Source organism: Tachypleus tridentatus, chromosome 12 (genome assembly GCF_004210375.1).
Source record: "Tachypleus tridentatus isolate NWPU-2018 chromosome 12, ASM421037v1, whole genome shotgun sequence".
Taxonomy (NCBI): Eukaryota; Metazoa; Arthropoda; class Merostomata; order Xiphosura; family Limulidae; genus Tachypleus; species Tachypleus tridentatus.
Window position 1 is genome coordinate 96,780,494 of NC_134836.1, and position 18,587 is coordinate 96,799,080.

The window sequence follows — 18,587 nt, forward strand, 5'->3', positions numbered from 1 at the left end:
AAACTCAATCGTCGTTGTTGCTTAACAATTAACATCAAAGAGACATAGATCTGTAGAACTCAACGTCTTCATTAAGACGGAAGTATGTGTCATGCGTCCCATAGCAACGCACTGAATGCACTGAAACTTATGCGCTGTATTGCTGCTCCCTGTGTAATGCCATTTTATCTTGAGATAGAACATGATGAAAGATAGTTAGCCTGATAGTGACTTTACTTTTCCTCAGAGTGTATTAACTTCACATGGGATAATTCATTTCTGCTATGTAAACTATGTCTTTATGTTACATTTTTTTATTTGTAGCTTTACTCTTAATGGTATATTAAATGTTCAATCTAAATTAATATTGATTTTCTTTATTATTATGTATCACCTTGGGTGGAATTTAAGTGAGCTTCCTCTTTTACATATATGCATATTTTCATAAACATATTATTTCTAATTTGTAATAATGAATTATTAATCAGAGTATGAATTTCCAATGAAAACTGCATTGAAAACGCAGTTCAGAATAGTACACCTTTCTGAAATATACGCTGGTATTTACATTATTATAATTTACCATCTATACTTCATATTGATGACATTTTGGGAAGCCCCTCCACAGTTTACCTCAGCTACCTTCCCCCTCCCCCAAACGAAAATATCCTGACGCCATTGTCTGAAAGAGAAGCATTATCGTAAATTTGTCAGAATATGTTATTACCTTGTCTTGTTTACTTCAAGCTTACTTTACTTTTCTATTTCAAAAGTTAAATCATATTTATATAGATTTTTGTCACCATGGATAAATTTGATATTCGTCTAATTTTTTTGTACGAGTTCAAGCTTGAACACAACGCGACCGCAGCGGCGTGTAATATCAATCTTGCATTTGGTGACGGTACAGCTAATTAGCACATAGCTCAGCAATGGTTTAGGAAATTTCGCCTTGAAAAATGATCCTCGGAGCCACCTTCAGACAGCCATTAATGAGAAAGAATTGCAGGCCTTAGTTGAATCAGATACCCACCAAATCATGAGAGAACTTGCCGACAAACTTAATGTTTATTATTAAACAGTTTCCCGACATCTTGAAGCAATTGGTAAGGTGAAAAAGCTCGATAAATGGGTACCTCACTAATTGACTAAAAAGCATCAAAGAAGACAAAGAGAATTGTCACTTGTGATGAGAAAATGATTCTCCGATAATCAACAGCGATTTTTAAAGTTAAGCAACTGTATATAAGTACTAAAACTAGCTCTTTATCATAAGAAGCTTATGTTTGATGGTCATTAGCAGGTACGGTCCATTATGCATTATTAAACCAAGGAGAAACAATCACAGCAGAGAAATATTGTTGTGAACTGGAAATTATGTATTGAAAGTTGGTTGTCATGAAAACATCCAATAATAGTCGATCTTGGTGTACGATACTGCTTCATGGCAATGCTCGACCTCATGTTTCATAAGTTACTATCCAAGAACTAAACGAAATTCAGTGTAAAACTTTACCTCATCTACCATATTCACCATTTTTTTTACCTTCAGATTATCAGTTTTTTAAACATTTGAACATTTTGAAAGAAAAAAGTTTGCAAACCACAGGTCAATTGAAAGTGCCTTCGAAAACTTCATTGCATGAAAGGACGTTGGCAGAAGTGTATTAAGTCTAAAGGAGCTTATTTTGATTAAATACTTAAACGACGAAAAGATGTACTTCTTTCACGTTTTCGTTTTAAAATGCCCCCCGCTAGTACAGCGGTATATCTATGGATTTACAACGCTAAGATCGGGGGTTCGATTCCCCTGGGAGGGCTCAGCAGATAGTCCGATGTGGATTTGCTATAAGAAAAAAAAACACACACACACACTCGTTTTAAAATCCGACATTTCATATGCAACACTCTAGTATTATGGAAGTTAAAGCCTCTAACTTGATTTAGCAAAGTGAATACGTTCGTCAGTGTATGATGCAAGTCGTGAAGCTCGCTCCAGCTGCAGTATTGAAACAAATGAAGGTGTAAAGAATGATCTTGTATAATCTTGTTATAAATATAACGAAGCTTACGATAAATACGTTCAAAACTCGGATCTTAGAAACTGCCGCACTGATCATCATCAAATATAAATGGATAATATTTTTATAACGAGGAGGTTTATTTATAGAAGATAAATAAATAAAACAATCCAGAAAAATGATACGATTCAAATTTACCCAATAAAAATTACAAAAAAGGAGTATGTGCGTTTTTCTTTTATAGCAAAGCAACATTGGGCTATCTACTGAGCCCACCGAGGGGAAATCCGTAGACTCTCAGCTGTACCAGCGGGGGGAGGGGGTAGAAAAGAAAAGGAGTAAGTTTTAAATATAAAACAATCAAAAACAAATTTAGACATTAGATTTAAAAAGTAGATTTGTTTTCTACAGTGAAACTGAAAATCTCACGAGTGTTGCCACAGAAAAGCAAGGTATTTTTCGTCGATAACAACTCCTACAAAAAAAATATTTCAATAAAATCTACTTTGATTTTGTGATGATAGCTCTTTTTGAAACTAAGACCTAAAAAAATCTTTTTTTTTTTAGGGATGATGATCGTCATTGAATGCTAAATACGAGTACGTTGTTATAGAACTGTCCGACTACGCCAGAAAAGGCCAAAAGGTCGGTAGCATTCCGCAGAAACTAGTAGTTATTACTTGCGTGTGGGGGGGGTTTTGCTGGTATAATTAACTTTTAAAGCATGAGCTATCCAAGACATCCAAGGGACGATTTGATAAATCACCTTACACTTCCAAGTTGGAATTAGTGTAATTGTGTTTGGTTTGCTGGATGCTAAACCCAATTAATTGATATTGTTAAGTATAAAAAAATTAAAGATAGATAACAGCTCTACTATAATTATAAGCTGTATTAGTAATACAGGGTAACTGCCACCGGCAAAGAAACATTGATATGTGTTGGGTAAAAATAGATTTTATTTATCACTGATTTACTAATTACTCAATTTACTGTTAGTGAAACTAGAAATTTAATAATATTTCTCAAGAGGCAAGGGCAGTGTGTATAATGCTATAAATTTGACACTAAATAAAAATTAAGTTTATAATTTTAAAGGGGTCTTTTGCTAGTTTTGGCCTATCAGTTATGTCCAGACTTTCAACTTTCTTCAAAAAACAGAGGACAAAAATTAAATCCAGACTTTGTTCCATTATTATGTGAGCGTTTTCATCAACCAATTTTCTTAAAATTAAATTCCTATAATGTTAATGCTGATTTAGGGTTGCTCTTAAATTATTTTAGCTCTGTTTTAATTTTTGAGTGTTATGTATTTTTTTACATGCAAATTTAGTGAAAACTGAAGTTGAATTTTCTAAGATTCAGTACTGAAATGTATTAGTGTATGCAGAAGTTTGTATCGTATTTCTAAAGTATAGAGCTTAACTTTTAAGTTAGTTCCCGTAAATGAAGCAAATAACCTGTTAAAATCTCTTATTAAAATTTGCAACGAGTACAGTGTATAGTGCACGAATACACACACATACATGCTGTTCTGAATGAGATGTAATATGTGGACATAGGTAATGAGATAAAAGGACTGTGAAAACAAGGATGTTTCTTCATTTGAATGAATCTAGATAATAAACTTTCACATACATATGGTACCTATGCATACAATTATGTCACTTTGAGTGGCATTTATATGATTATGCTCCTTTAAAAATTTTATTTTTATTTTTACTATTTAAGGATAGACATTAACTATACTGACAAAATAGAATGTACTGGGGAGTACAGAAAGACTAGGGCTAGAATTTGCTTGTCAGGTGCTAAAGGACAGGATATTATAGATTATGTTAACAGTTTAGTTACAGGCAACAAGGAACAATCTTTTATTGTAGTGCATAAAGGAGCAAATAATGGTGTCAAGTAAAAGAACAGTTCCTCAGACTAGATAAGCTATTAATTATTGATCAAGCTCATATGCTTAAAAATGCTGGAAGATTTATTGTAAGAGATGTGCTTACACCAACAAGTAGGTTAGTTGGACTTGTCTGATAATAAGCATGATCTGTATACTATAGTAATTCATTCCTACACCTGACTTAAAGAATAAATTCTGAATGAGCCACACACTTGTGTTATTTTAGAATTTCCTTGTACTTTTTAAACAGCTCTTCTAATATAAAATTTTTGATATTCCCTCCTGCATTAACACCCGCCTGTTCCTTGGTACAAGCAGCTATATAGTCAATACTCTATAATACTGTAATATGCTCTACGAACAGTAGGTCCTTTTGGATTGTTTGGTAGAAATAACGATAAATCTATTATATGAAACAACAACAAATGACTTCTTTAATGTCTGCTACAGTGACTTTCTGCTGCAGGCCTAACATCAAATAGAAAATTGTCTAACTTTTAAATTAAGTTATATTTTCACTTGAAGCTTATAGTAACATTTATTATATGACACTGGTGTTTTTGCATAACCGAATGCTAGATTTTACAATCATTGTACATTAAGTGGACCATTCATTGACCCAGACTTCTTGATTCTGTAGCTTCTTCTGAGCCTTCCTTGTCTCTCAATGAGTTTGACCAGCTCTTCTCATAGCTTCTCTTTTCTTCTGGTTCAACCTGATGAGTCTTAGGTGACACTCCACTTTTGTCTTTTGGTGCTGTTTATAACTTGGGTATCTGAACTGTTTTTATTACTCCAGTTGTTTTTATTGGCTCTTAGGCAAGCATTTTGCATACACATCAACACCAGGATTTTTTGTTCTTTTTCTTCCCTCATCTGACTTTTTGTGTTATTTCAAATTGATTTTTTGTTTCAGTTTTGTGTTAACTCTCAGTTTCAATATCCTTTTCAAACTTGAGACCACTTTTCTTTGTTCTAGTCTGAATTCATCTTATTTTCTAGTGCTTCAATCCTTTGAATCTCCTCTTCTAGCTTGGAGGGGTTTTCTTTTTCTGCTACTTGCACTGTCTTTACCCTCAGTTTTCTTATCCTTGTCTTTTGCTTGCTCATCTTCATAGTCTTTTATAACACAATCTTTCTGTGAGACATCTCAATCCTGAAATCTTTGCTGGGGAAGGTCACATGTACCTGTTCATCATGCTACTTCAATTTCTTCTTCAGCATTTACCTAATTATCTTTTTCATTTCTGTTTGATCAGGATGCTGTCCATTCTAGATTTAGACTCCCTCAGTTTTTTCTTGGGAAACTGCATTTGGCCTCCTTTTCTTGGGAAGAAAATTTTTGTCAAGTTTCCACTCTTGACAGACCAGCTATCATGCGAATTAGAGAGAACTTTTTTCTGGAACCAGTTCTGGGCTCTTATCTCATGGAAGATTGGCTCACTTTATAGAAAACTTAGGGTCACACAAGTTTTTTCTTTGGCTTTAAGAGCTCAAACCTGTCTGCTTTCAAGTATTGAAAGCTTCCATATGAAAAGTACATTAATTGGGCCTGCATTTCCATCACTGTATGAATGATTAGCTCATGATGACAATACACCCCTTTGAAGAAAAATGTTTCTCAAGATAGCTGGTATGGGTATTAAAACTTTTATTAAAATAAAGTGGAGGACATTTTGACCTTCTTAGGTCATATTCAGGTTAATCTGAGATGACCTAAGAATGATTTCGTCATCATATCCATGTCCTGTGAAGCAGCCTTTTTTTAAGACTTCCTTTTTGCTGGAATCTCATGTGGGTTGGCTAGTCAGGTTCTCTGTGTCAGTATTGACTCCTGCTATATATATCTGATTCATTTGTGGGCCTTTATCATTTCATTTGCTGTGTGGACTCTACCATCTTTTTTTTTTCTTTTCGTTGAGATGTGAAATTTCTAATCTCCAATGTTGTTGTGTCCCTTGTCTTCCCACATTAAAGTTTCTGCCTCCATTAGGGACTCTAGCATCTCTAAAGTCCCTTCTTCATGCAGACATGTTCATTTGCAGCATATCTTACAGTAGACTCAAGCAGATCAGTGGAAGATATGCAATGATTCAATGATTTTTTTATTTCTCTCTCTCTCTCGTTTCTTCACCTCTCATGATGTCTTGGTGTTTATTCCAAGATTGTGGCTGTTCCTCTTCTTCCATCATGCCGTTCTTGATAGATGAGATTTGATTCAGGAAATCTTCACTAAACGTTATAGTGTGAGATCAAACTATAAGTTAACAGTTATACCAATACCACAAGTTTATGTATAGCTACAAGAAAGTGACTTAAGATCTAAACGTTAGTCTAACTCTCCTTCACAGTCTCATAGGGACAGCTCTAATATTATATATAAAAAATAAAATACAATAACAAAGCTAGGCTTGCATATGAAATACACCTCACATTTATAATGTGTGTCCACTGGAAATTGAGATCAAAGGCTTGGCTGTCCTTATCTTATTCACAGAGAGGAAAGACAGCTTTTTATTTTTGGACATCATATGCTATCTTTGCTGCAAGAAAGTTAAGTCAATTGGCAGTAAGTGAACTCACATTTTTATACTTTAAAAACAAGGAAAATTAAAGTGGTACTCTAGTGACTCTTTAAAGTTGAATTTAGAACTCTGAAAAGAACTATTTTTTTAAAACATTTACATCTTGAAACAAGAAGTAGTAGATGCCTAGTACCATCCTGTGCTAATTTATTATATTTAATTGTTATATAAACACACAAAACACCTGTCCAGTAATAATCATGCATATGAACATAAAAAGTTTCAAATAGTTACACATTTTTAGACTGATTCACAATAAAAGTACATTAACATGTAAAAAAATCTATATCAATAGAGATAATGGCAAGCAAAACATTTCAAGTCATCATACTGTTGTATGAATACTTCTTAAAACCAAAATATCACACAATCCCACTATTAGAGTGGTAGTGATAAAACCATTATAGAAACAACTGCCAATGATGCATTTCACTATTTAATAGAAACAGAATCTGTTGACCCTTATTACTGTATGACAAGGTGGGCTCTATAAACTAGACCTGCTGTTTCTTTGTTTTTAAGGGTTTGTGTAAAAACATTAAACCTCAATACTATATGTTTAATATTTAACCTATAATTGTTTTTTACTTTAAAACTTTACTTTTTTTGCTATATTTCAGCTCACATGTAAGTGTAAGATTAATCCATATATTTGTAATCTTGTAAAACCTGTACCTTGAATCTTTCAGATCTTGTTTTCCATATTGAACATGTATGATTACATGACTACTATGATTGTTCATTGTGTACATGTACACAGCTTTGAAGTAGTTATTAGTCACATTTAAGACTTCTGAGGTGGTATGTAATATCCTGTTAATAATTAAGTTCTGTTCCAAATTTTAGTGCAGTGATTAAGACATAATAAACAGCAAGGTAACAGATCATTTGGCTCATTCTAGGTCATCCCATTACTCACTACAACAACCAGTTCAAATTGAATTTAGCTCTTAGATGTAATACAAGAAAAAAATCAATGTAAGTTAGGTAATATTACATCTGAAATACTGAAAGTCTTTTCTTGCTGAGTTTGTTCCCATGCGATCAACAAATGAGTAACTCAGTGATTTTGATGCAGTGTATAATCAGCACTACTTATTCATAATTTTTCCTCTCCAACCTGCCAAGTGACTTGTGTATGCATTGGAAAATCTTGCATAATCTTTCACATGATAATTCAGATTTATTTCTTTGATGGCTGTGCTGTTCTCATCATGTACTTTTTTATTATAACTCTGAAGTAATTTCAATCCTCAGGCCAAAACTTTAATCAATACCAAATACTTTTCTTAATGTTTCTATCAGTAGTAGCTTTTTTATTGCTTTTTTTAGGGTTTATTCCTAAACTCTTCCTCTGGCATGCCAATCGATTCCACTGTTTGATTAGCTTTTATCAAGCAATAAATTTAATCCACTAATGTTGAATTTTTTTATGCGTGTCCTTGGCAGTTATCAGCATTCAATGGATGCTGATTTGACGGGTCATCAGCCATTTTCTTATCTCCCCTTCCTTAAAAAAGAAATTGTTCTTTTTCACTTTCATCTGATGAGTGGGATTTACCAGGTAGCCCTAGTTCTGTTAAAATCTCTGTTGAATTTGGTTCATAAATATGTCATATTTAAATGTTGAGTCAGTTAAAAACAAAGGTTCTAGTGCTGTGTTATATCATTCAAATTTAAACATTCTAGTTACAGCTTATTGACAAAGATTACATTCACTTCACATTTAGAACTGGGTTATTAACTCATTTAATTAATACAATCAATTACTTGTACATTAGAGCAATTAATGTCACAGAAATAAATGACCAAATGAAGTTATGATTAAATTAAATTCATTAGTCACAAAAATGATTATTTCTGGTTTTTACTATTTTTAATTGATTCAATCCCCCCCCTTCAGTGTGAATTTCTGTACATGGTGAGGGGACCTTTCAGAGAAGGTTCTGTACTTTTAGTTTACCATATCTTGGATCTAAACATCTACCCATGTATTTACTGCACATGGTGACCTTTGAAAGAGAGTAGAAGATCCTGGTGGTTGAGGGACCCAACCCTAACACACCACTTTGGCCTTGAATTCATGTACATAGGAGGCTTTGGGATGGCTTGCTCAGGTCCAGTTTGTCAGCGGGTTTACTTGGGCTAGAGTCAACAGGGTACCAGTGTCAGACATTTGCAACAGGTGTTGTGGACATTGTGTCTGATGCTGGTGTTTGGGTATGGTGCTCATGAAACTTTAGCATTGCTGCAATGTCCTTGTTTGGCTTTGTAAAGTCTCCTATTAGAGCTCCATGGTTGGTGGGTTCTGTGGATACTGAAATTATATTGCCTTTATTCTGGATACCTCCATTCGTGAGAAAATAAATAAAAATTGAAAAAAAACAGATTATCAGAAAATGACCATGCGTGGATGACTGTTGTACAGTCACCATCTTAGTCAGATTCTGTACCTCAATTAATTATGCATTCCATATCTGAGAAATCCTAAGGGTAGATGTCTCCCAGTTTTATCCAAAAGGGATTAGAGGGGCTTACTGGTTCCCCCCAAGTCAGTAAAGAAGTTGCACTCTGGAGATATTTTGGTGGAAACATCTTCATGACATATCAAACTCCTCTTGAAATTGAAGGCCATTGGGGATATAACTATCAAGGTTACTCCCTATGCAACTTTGAATTCTTCCAGAGGAATTATAGTTGAGAGGGATTTAAAGAACATTTCCAAGTTGGAGATCCTCGCTGGTTTCTCCAGCCAAGGCATTTCTGTGGTGTGCCACATCTCCACTTGCAAAGATGGAATTATGTTGTCTATTAATGTTATGATATTGACCTCTACATCACCATGTCCTCTTGCTATAGTCAAAGCAGGTTATCTGAACTGTGAGATGCAGCCTTTATCATTTATATGAATGGTTCAAAATCAAGTAACTCTGTTGGATCTGTCATGATTTGTCGTGGTTTGATGGTTACATGCAGAATCCCCTTTACAGTTTCTGTGTTCACTACCAAACTGCATGTCATTTCTCTTGCCCTGGATCACATAGAAGTTGTGCAGTACATGAACTGTACTATTTATACCAACTCACTTGATCTCTACTGGCCCTGGAATTGCTTCATGTTAGTTCTCACCCTGTTCTCGTCGATATTAAAAACAGCCTGGCCCATTTCTCTTTGTCATCTACTTCTATTCAGTTTTTCTGTATACCAGGCCATGTTGGTTTTCATAGGAATGAGCTCACCGACATCACAGCTAAACCTGTCTGCTCTAGTGGTATAATGACTGTGCCTGTCCCATGCATAGACTATGGTACTGTATTCAAGGCTCAGCTCCATGCCAGATGGCAGTCTATTTGGAGTGAGCAATGTGTTTACAAGCTTTTACAGATCAAATCTTCTGTTGCCCTTTGGCTGTTTTGCTTCTTTAAGGATCAAAAGGAGGAAGTTGTCCTGACTAGGTTACACATTTGTTACAGTTTTTTAACTCGTCACTTTTTTTTTTTAAATCTGGGACTGATGCACCAATGTAATTTCTGTGTGACACTCAAGTCACAATGATTATTTGCATTTCCAAAGATTTTGTCACTCGTGACCCTGTCTTTGGTTTATTCTCTACAGGGTGATTTCTCAGTTTCATTCATTGCTCTTTGAACTTGCTTCAGCCTTGTTTATTTTGTTGGGTGTTCAGAGCTTTAGTTGTGTGTACTTATATGCTCTTAGATTGGTATCATCTGCTTTTTAAAATAGGGTTTCATGGTTACCCATTGCATTGTTTCAAGTGTTGTCATTCCACTATATTTTAACCCCTTTTCTTCCAGTGGAGTTTGAGAGTTTTTACCACTTTCCAGTTCTAAACTGCTACAGAAGTGGACCATGGAGGCATCCTCCTGAATGTGACAATGATATAAAAGTAATGTATACAAATTATTTCAAAATCATTCAGTTGAGAGTAGAGCATTGATATTTTGCTGTAGATGACATGATATCCTTCAACATGAAACGTAAAAGTAAGAGTGAGATGTAAAAATTGCAATTTACTCCCTTGATTGGGTTTCCTATTTCTTAATCCTACCTCCACGTGGATGTTGGTTTCCAGTAGCTGAGTTTTGAATTTAGAGTAAAACCAATCAACATAAATCCTCACACATGTATTACAGATGTCAATATTCCTCCCTCATTTATACTCCATCAGTGTTGTGTGTCATGGTGGAGTTAATTGTGGATTGTTACAGTTCTTTCTCTTCTGCTATCCCTTCATTGTTTTATCCCAGGGATGTTAATGTTCTTGGGGTGATTCCAGTCAATTTCACTTTTGAGGGAGATGATTAACATTATGTGGACACCTTTCCAATACCTGATGTCAGATTTCTGGATTGATCTATCAGTTTATCATATTCATATTCACCAAGTCATGAGTTATTGGGTACTAGATTCCCTCCAGCTTCATGAACTTGAGGTGAAAACAGTATCAACCTCTTTCCTTGCTCACCAGATGGTGGGATTTTGGATTGTAGTTGACTTGCTGGTTGTATGATCCTCTCTCCTACCCCCAAATGGGTGTCAATATCCAGTAGCCAGGGTTTAGATTATAGCTAACTTGCTGGTGGTATAATCCCATCCTACCCTCATGTAGGTGTTGGTCCTGAGCAGCATGGGTTTTGTGTAATGTTGACCTGCCAAGTATGGTCTGTCATGCCTTAGCCACTGTACACCTAGAGGCACATCTTTTTAATTTTACCCACCTTTATTATTTCTGCGATTCATTTCATAAATACTGCACGGTTCAGATCAGTTTTTCTCTCAATTTGAATGTGCTTTTCTATTTTCAGCCCATATGTGCAACATTTTTCTATGATAGGTGACAAGTATACCTGATTCAGAAGTGGTGCAGTTTCCATATCTGATCTTAGAATATGACTATCTCCTCTAAGGGAATGTCATTTGGATTCTTTCAAAGAATACTTCTTTCATTCCTTCAAACTGGTCTCTTCACTTATTCATTGTGGGGTTTTAGCTATTTATGTGAGTAAAGGTGATGTACCATATTGGAAGTTATAATTTTTTTACACTGAAAATGTATTTCTGATAGGTACTTATCTCTCCTTACACTTCCTCCCTAGTAAAAACCAATGCTTCTATCTTCTGCTAAAACTCAAAGTGATAGTTTATTAGAACAGAATAAGGAGTCACATACATCATGAGAGTAGGTGGCACTTTTATAGGTGGAGGATTGACACATGATGATTTGCATGAGAGATGCATTTGAATCCCTGAATTCTAATGGAGGGTAGGTAGAATGCTTGTGACATGTGTAAAAAAATCTTTTTTGTATAAAGTGGGCAGTGCTGAATGAAAATAACTATATATAAGATAAGTAACTACATTTTCACTGTAGGAAAATTATAATTTTTGTTGATCCCAAGCTGTCCATAGCAACTTGTAATGTGCTGTATGTTTCTATAGTTGTCTACTGTGACTTTTCTTCATCTTCTTTCTCTGCAGTTGCCTATTGTGACTCTTATTCATCTTTTCCAGTTGCCTGTTTACTTATTCATTTTATCTCTCTATAGCTGTGTGTTGTGACTTTTACTTATAATTTTTTCCACTGTTTCCTGTTGTGACTTCTGCTTATCTTTTTCTACAGTTGACTATTGTGAGTTCTATTCACCTTCTTTCTCTACAGTTGCCTGTTGTGTCTTCCACTGTCTTGTTCCTGTACAGTTGATTGTTGTGACTTCCATTCATATTGTTCCCCTACAGTTGCCTGTTGTGTTTTCCACTTATATCATTCCTGTACAGTTGCTTGTTGTGTCTTCCACTTATATCATTCCTGTACAGTTGCTTGTTGTGTCTTCCACTTATATTGTTCCTGTACAGTTGCCTGTTGTGACTTCCACTTGTCTTGTTCCCCTACGGTTGCCTGTTGTGTCTTCCATTCATATTGTTCCTCTACAGTTGCCTGTTGTGACTTCTACTTGTCTTGTTCTCCTACAGTTGCTTGTTGTGTCTTCCATTCATATGGTTCCCCTACAATTGCCTGTTGTATCTTCCACTTATATTATTCCTGTACAGTTGGCTGTTGTACTTCCACTCACCTTTTTTCTTTTTCTTTCTAGTTGCCTGTTGTAATTTTCATTCATATTCTTTCTATATGTGTATATATATATGGCTGTTGTGACTTGCATTCATCTACTTTTTGTACAATTGCTTGTGACATTCATCATGCTCCTACAGAATTGACTTTTATTATGTTCAATCATGTTGTTCCTATAAGGTACTTGCACAACTTCTTTATTTTGTAATAATGTACAATTCACTTTTATGGAGATAAAGTTTACATAACAAGTAATTGATGTATATCTACTACAGTTTCTTGTGTTCTTCCCTGAATTTGTGAATTTTTTATAACTGATGAGATTCCTTTAAAAATATAAAACTAAACTAATTGCTGGTATTCTGTTTGGAACTGAAGAAATGCTGAAAGGCTGCTGCACCCTGCTAATGGACAAACGTATTATGAAATGTTTACTCCACTTATGATAACACATAACAAAGTAAGTAGATATACACTCTGTGCCAACATGTCTAATTTACCAAAATTACTAAGGAAATTAATTGTGAATTATATATCTTTCAATGCAAATACTATATTTTTATAAAAAATAAATCCATGTTGAATATAACAATTGTTACCTTGTGAACAAATCTTCAAAATTGGTGAAGCTCAATTATAACTAATTATACTTTCTATTACACATTAGCTGTAGGCCAAGTATATTTTTATTCAGTCCTTTAGGTTTTTCTAGAAGAAGAGTGCACAACAACTTTTCAACCATACTGTGTCCACCATCCATTGTTGATGAAACATTTTTCTCAGATTTCATTAGACCAACTGGAACAAAACAAACATAGTAATTTTGGAATACCATCTATATAAGCCATTTGTTACAACAGCAGTAGCTATGACATTAAAAATATTGTAAATCTAGTACTAATGTCTTGCAAATGTAATTAAGTTTATTATATTTCAATATATGATGTTCAGATAATGTAACTTGAATTTTTCTAATTTAGTTAAATATTAGTTTCTCAAATATGACATGCTTTTCTTTAACTCAACCAGATTGAAGGAAGTATTTTAGGTCATGAAATTTTATCATAAGTTACTAAGTGTTGTAAAAACTAAAGCCCACTACCAAAGAAACACTGTTTGTTACTATACCTTATTGTTTGAATAGGAACTAGAGAAAGATCAACAGTTTATTGAATGTTATGCAACATGATTTTACCTATTAATAATAGTATTAGAATTAGTAATAAATTTATCAATGTTATTAGACATACTATTCCATTTGAGAGAAGGTTTAAGCAGAGGAGAATGTATTTGAAAGGTTAATGGATTAAATCAGTCTAGGAAGACAGATGTAATCTATTAACAATGCCTCTTGTGTTTGAATATATTGTAATTTCAGCTTTTATCATTTTCCAAATTTACTAAATATATCTTTATAAAATTTGTTAGGCTTTTAACAGATATCACCAGTATGTTATAAACAAAGAAATCAGAATTTGATAATAAAGTATATTTGCTCAATCTCTGATCAAGATGATTTTCATGTTAGATTAAAAAACTACTTTATTTTGTTCTACAGTCTTCATATTTGGTTTGTATAACATCAAAATTCATTTTTCAATAAAGGTTTTTATAGTTTTTTTGTTATTCTATCTGCCATAACATAACTGTTATATAAAATGAGCACATTTTGTAACAAGTAGTTACATATTATGTATTATTATGGTTAAAACCAAATAGACTTTTTGAATCTGGGTTCATTTAGTTTCATTACATTACAGCTATACCAACATCCAAAAAAAGTGCCAAAATCCATTTGCCTACCAGTGGCACAGCTGTATGTCTGCAGACTTACAATGCTAGAAACTGGGTTTCAATACCTGTGGTGTAATTTTGTGTTTTGTTTCAGACAAACCAAAAAGCATTTATCATAGCTGAATTATTGTGTAAACAAACAGTTGAACTACAGGCACTGCACAGTTGAATTACAGTCACCAAAACAATGTGCACGTGATATGAATATTGAGTACCAAGAAAACTTATTAATTTTTGTTTTTTCTTTCAGGTTTTTTTCTTTTTATCTAGCCTAATACGTTTCTGATTTTTACAATTTCATTTGTATTGCAACAAATACAAAAATGTACCTGTGTTTGGAACTAAAGGCTTTTGATATTGATAACGAAGCACTGTAGGCCTACCCTTTTATAACAGTATTGGTGTTTGTAAACACTCATGTTATTTCAAATATGCAATCCAAAACATGAAACATTACCACTGAAAGCAATGTAGAATGTCCTAAAATTACTATAATTTAACTGGCTTTTGAACTGAGCCATAAATGTTAAAAATGTTCTCATAATTGGTTGAACTAAACACTGCAAAGGCAAACAATGAATCTGAGGCTTAATAGTTACTAACTTGGTGCTTAACTAGAGTAATCTCTTTACATATTTTCTAAACAGAATTTGCTCTTTCTGTTGGTTATAAATATTTCTATAGCAAATGTAAGAAAGAAACTGATATCATTGGAAACATACTAAGATAGGAGGTGTGTGACATGTGGGTTGGACTTTCTCATTTATATCTCAGTAAAAAAAGCTTGGAGACTAAATTTGCATTATGACTGAGCAATATTTATGGTATAAGTATGTAGTTGGTGGAAAATCCAAAAGATTGTAAAGGAGCAGAGAGAACCTGAAATGAGTAATTCAAAGCAAAGTGTCACATGATAAGGAGAAGTGAAGATTGAGAATTTAAATATTTCTCTATGAAATTAAGAAATTAAGAGTTCAAATTTGAATTACAAACTGTGTTTTGATGCTAAGCTTACTGATAACAAAGATGTCTAATAATTATAAAAAGATGCCTATTGTTCTCATGGGGTTAGTATTTACAGTAAATATTTAGAGAAAGTATAAAAAAAACATGATTTAAAACTGGACTTTTCTTGTTTCCATTTGATTAACAAAACATTGCTAACATAAAAATGTTAATGGGTTCAATATTAGTTTTTTAAAACTTTTTTCCGAGTCCATGAATATTGGTTACAGAGCCCTTATAAAAGTCATAAAAAATTAAAATTATTGTTAATACTGCAATCAATAGTACTTATGAATTTCCTTAGATTCAGTTTTGCTAAGTTTAAAGTTCCATTTATATGTAACTGAAGTAAATAGTAACACATAACCTTTACACATTAGTATTTAATCAGTCATAGTTGTCATAAGACAATAATATTAGGCTCAATTGATTTTTAATTTTACTTTTTATTCAGTCCTTTAGGGTTTTTCTGAGAAGAATAAATATCGAAAGTTGCAAGGTAACTTAATGTTGTTTTCAAAATTTGATAACACTAATATTATTGTCTATAACAAATGTGATTGATTTTAATATACTTTCTTAGCAAAAAACACATTCACACTATAACAGTAAGCGAGTTTTTTCTTTTGTGAAATGTTACAAGTTTATTGATATTCTAAATATAGTATTACAATGGTTTTTCCTGTGAAATTGTTTTGTACGTGAATTTAACTGAGTGCAGTTTGTAATTACCCTCTTTGTTCATTGCTTTATTGATAACTTGCATAGGTAAAACTATTTTTCTTATAAGAAGAAATTCATACTTTCCTATTTGGAAGATTTACAAAGTAAATCTTAACACATGCAGCATATTTTTAGTTATGGTGTAAAAAGTAAAAACAAAAATTAAATTTTAATTAAAACAGGTATGTTCATACACCAGACAATAAATGTTGTTAAAAGCAACATTTTGCTTGTTTTTTAATTAAAAGTTATATCTGTAAGATACCTTACTTTCACTCACATAAAAGCTATTCTCATTCAGTGCTGCCTTCTATTAGCAAATATTTTTTGCATGCCACAAGCCTTTCACACCTATGCATATTTTGATTTGCATCGTTTAACCGATTCTTGCATGCAGATTAGTATGCAGCATACTAACATCAAAAGTAGTAGTGTCACACACCTATGTGTCAGGTGACTTCCTCTGTGCTATTCTACCTATTGCTTTCTGTTTAGTGGTGCTGATGTTTAGTTTGTGCTTTCTCCATTTTTTTTTCAGTATCAATTTTCTCAACAAGTTTACTATTTATTGAGCAATGGTGGTTTCTGTAACTTATTATAAAGTGGAATTATATTTATACGTAGCTAAGAAACTTAAAACTTCATTACAAATTGTGTTTCTACTCCTTATTTACTTCTGCTAACACAGTTGTGTTTGATTATTCATTTACAATTATGAACTTTGAATTTTAAGTTACCATTTTGGAGGTTATGTTTTCTATTAGCACATTTACACAGGCTTCATGTGGCAGTCCTCAATTAGGGAATTATCAGCTTTACTTCATTTAGAAATTGATCATCCAATGACCTGACTTTCCTTGAGCCTTGACTCAAGCTTGGGGGCCCACACATCTTGAAATACAGTCTGTCAACTTTGGAAAAATAAGGCATCATACTGTCATGGTTTTTGAATATTTTTTACTCTTAGTATTATTATCTGTAATTATTTTCATTCAATAACATACGTTTAGACTGGTTTCAAATTAGAGCTTAATTGTATCCTTTGTCCTACAATATTAGATTAGGTTTAACATGGGTCTTTGTTATTTTGGATTTCCTCTGATTCATCTTACTGTTATATCATAAATTAGGTTTACCATATTTTTTGTCTTCAAAACAACACATCTCATACATATGTTATTTTCAATACATACTTGGTTAATTTTTGTAATATAATGTCTACTTCATTTTTTTATCATTTATATTTCTTCATATTAACTTTGTCAGAATTTCTGAAGCAGGGATCTGCAGAATCTTTTCCTCCTAATATTGTGTGTATTATTGTTAGGTTAAGTTTTTTAAATTAGAGCTTAATAATATACTTTGTGCTGCACATATCATTTAGGCTTAAGAAGTGTCTGCTGTTTTAGATTTACCTGTTATTAATCTTATGGATAAATCAAATATCTTTTCTTCAACACATACTAGCTTATACATATGTTTATTTCACTGTACACTTACTTAAATGTACATTATTTTCACTATTTTCATAATTCTTCATAAGTTATACTTATAATTAGTTTGTGAGGACTCCTGGAGCCTGGGGAGCACCCTACCTTCTGTCGATATTACTCACCTTCCTCCTACAACTGTCAAACCCATTCAGGATGACCTAGCTTTTGTCAGTTTTCCTCCATCTGGTTATGCCTTGCCATCCCAGGCCTGTATTGCAGAATTTGCCAGGCCTATGTCAGCCTTTTAAAGAAACAGTTAACAGTATAATTTTCTCCTTCTCCAGACAATATATTTCATGTTGAACATTTCTGTCCTTTTTTGGGAGAGGGTAATTGCTTGTTTCATCTTCCACAGGCTTTGGTTTAATTTACCTCAGCTAACCATCAGGCAGATTTTATTTTTGATTCCATATACTTAGAAGTTCCATTGCCTGTATGGGGGGGATAGTTTGTTAATCCTATCAATTTTATCTCCCACCCAGATTACCAGCTTCATTTTACCCTGTTGACTCTTCTATAGTTAATATCTTCCTTACATCTCCTATACATGGTGTTTCACCTATATCTAGGGGACTTGTGTGAAATACCTTTTCCTCCTTCCCCTCTATGGTAGGGCATTTCCCATTTTCACTTATTTTTCTCCACACATGGCTTTTTTGCTTTTGAGGTCATCTGGGGTAGGGCACTGTCTTGTACCATTTGTTCACCATCCATTATTAGTAGGAACTTACAGTCAGCTCATTTTCTCCACCTGTCTATTTTTTGGGCTACTCCTGTGCATTTAGCATCACATGGGATATCTGTTATACTATTTATTTTTATTTTTTGGTTGCTCTTCTGTTGCAACATGAGTCATTGCTACCTTTATTTATATTTCATGCTTGGCAGTTTTCTTTCCTACCTATTGGTTTCTCAATTCATCATGTATGTTTGATGCTGATTAGAATCCTGGATCAGCTTGTCCCACCTCAACCACTTCATGGTTCTTTT

The 18,587-nt window shown here is 33.5% G+C and overlaps 1 long non-coding RNA gene across 7 annotated transcripts in view; it reads left to right on the forward strand.

Annotated features, from left to right (window-relative positions):
• The first annotated feature begins 2,244 nt into the window (after window positions 1-2,244).
• The window catches only part of LOC143234083 (uncharacterized), a 38,830-nt gene continuing 22,487 nt past the window's right edge, over window positions 2,245-18,587 (forward strand). For 2 of the 7 annotated variants that reach the window (XR_013018514.1, XR_013018510.1), the window contains exons 1-2: window positions 2,255-2,452; window positions 2,568-2,645. This is a non-coding gene — a long non-coding RNA (uncharacterized LOC143234083). Of the gene's footprint in view, window positions 2,453-2,567; window positions 2,646-2,669; window positions 3,200-12,960; window positions 13,043-13,276; window positions 14,023-18,587 lie in introns of those variants that run through there. The other 5 variants (XR_013018513.1, XR_013018512.1, XR_013018511.1 and 2 more) reach the window with 5 other exon arrangements.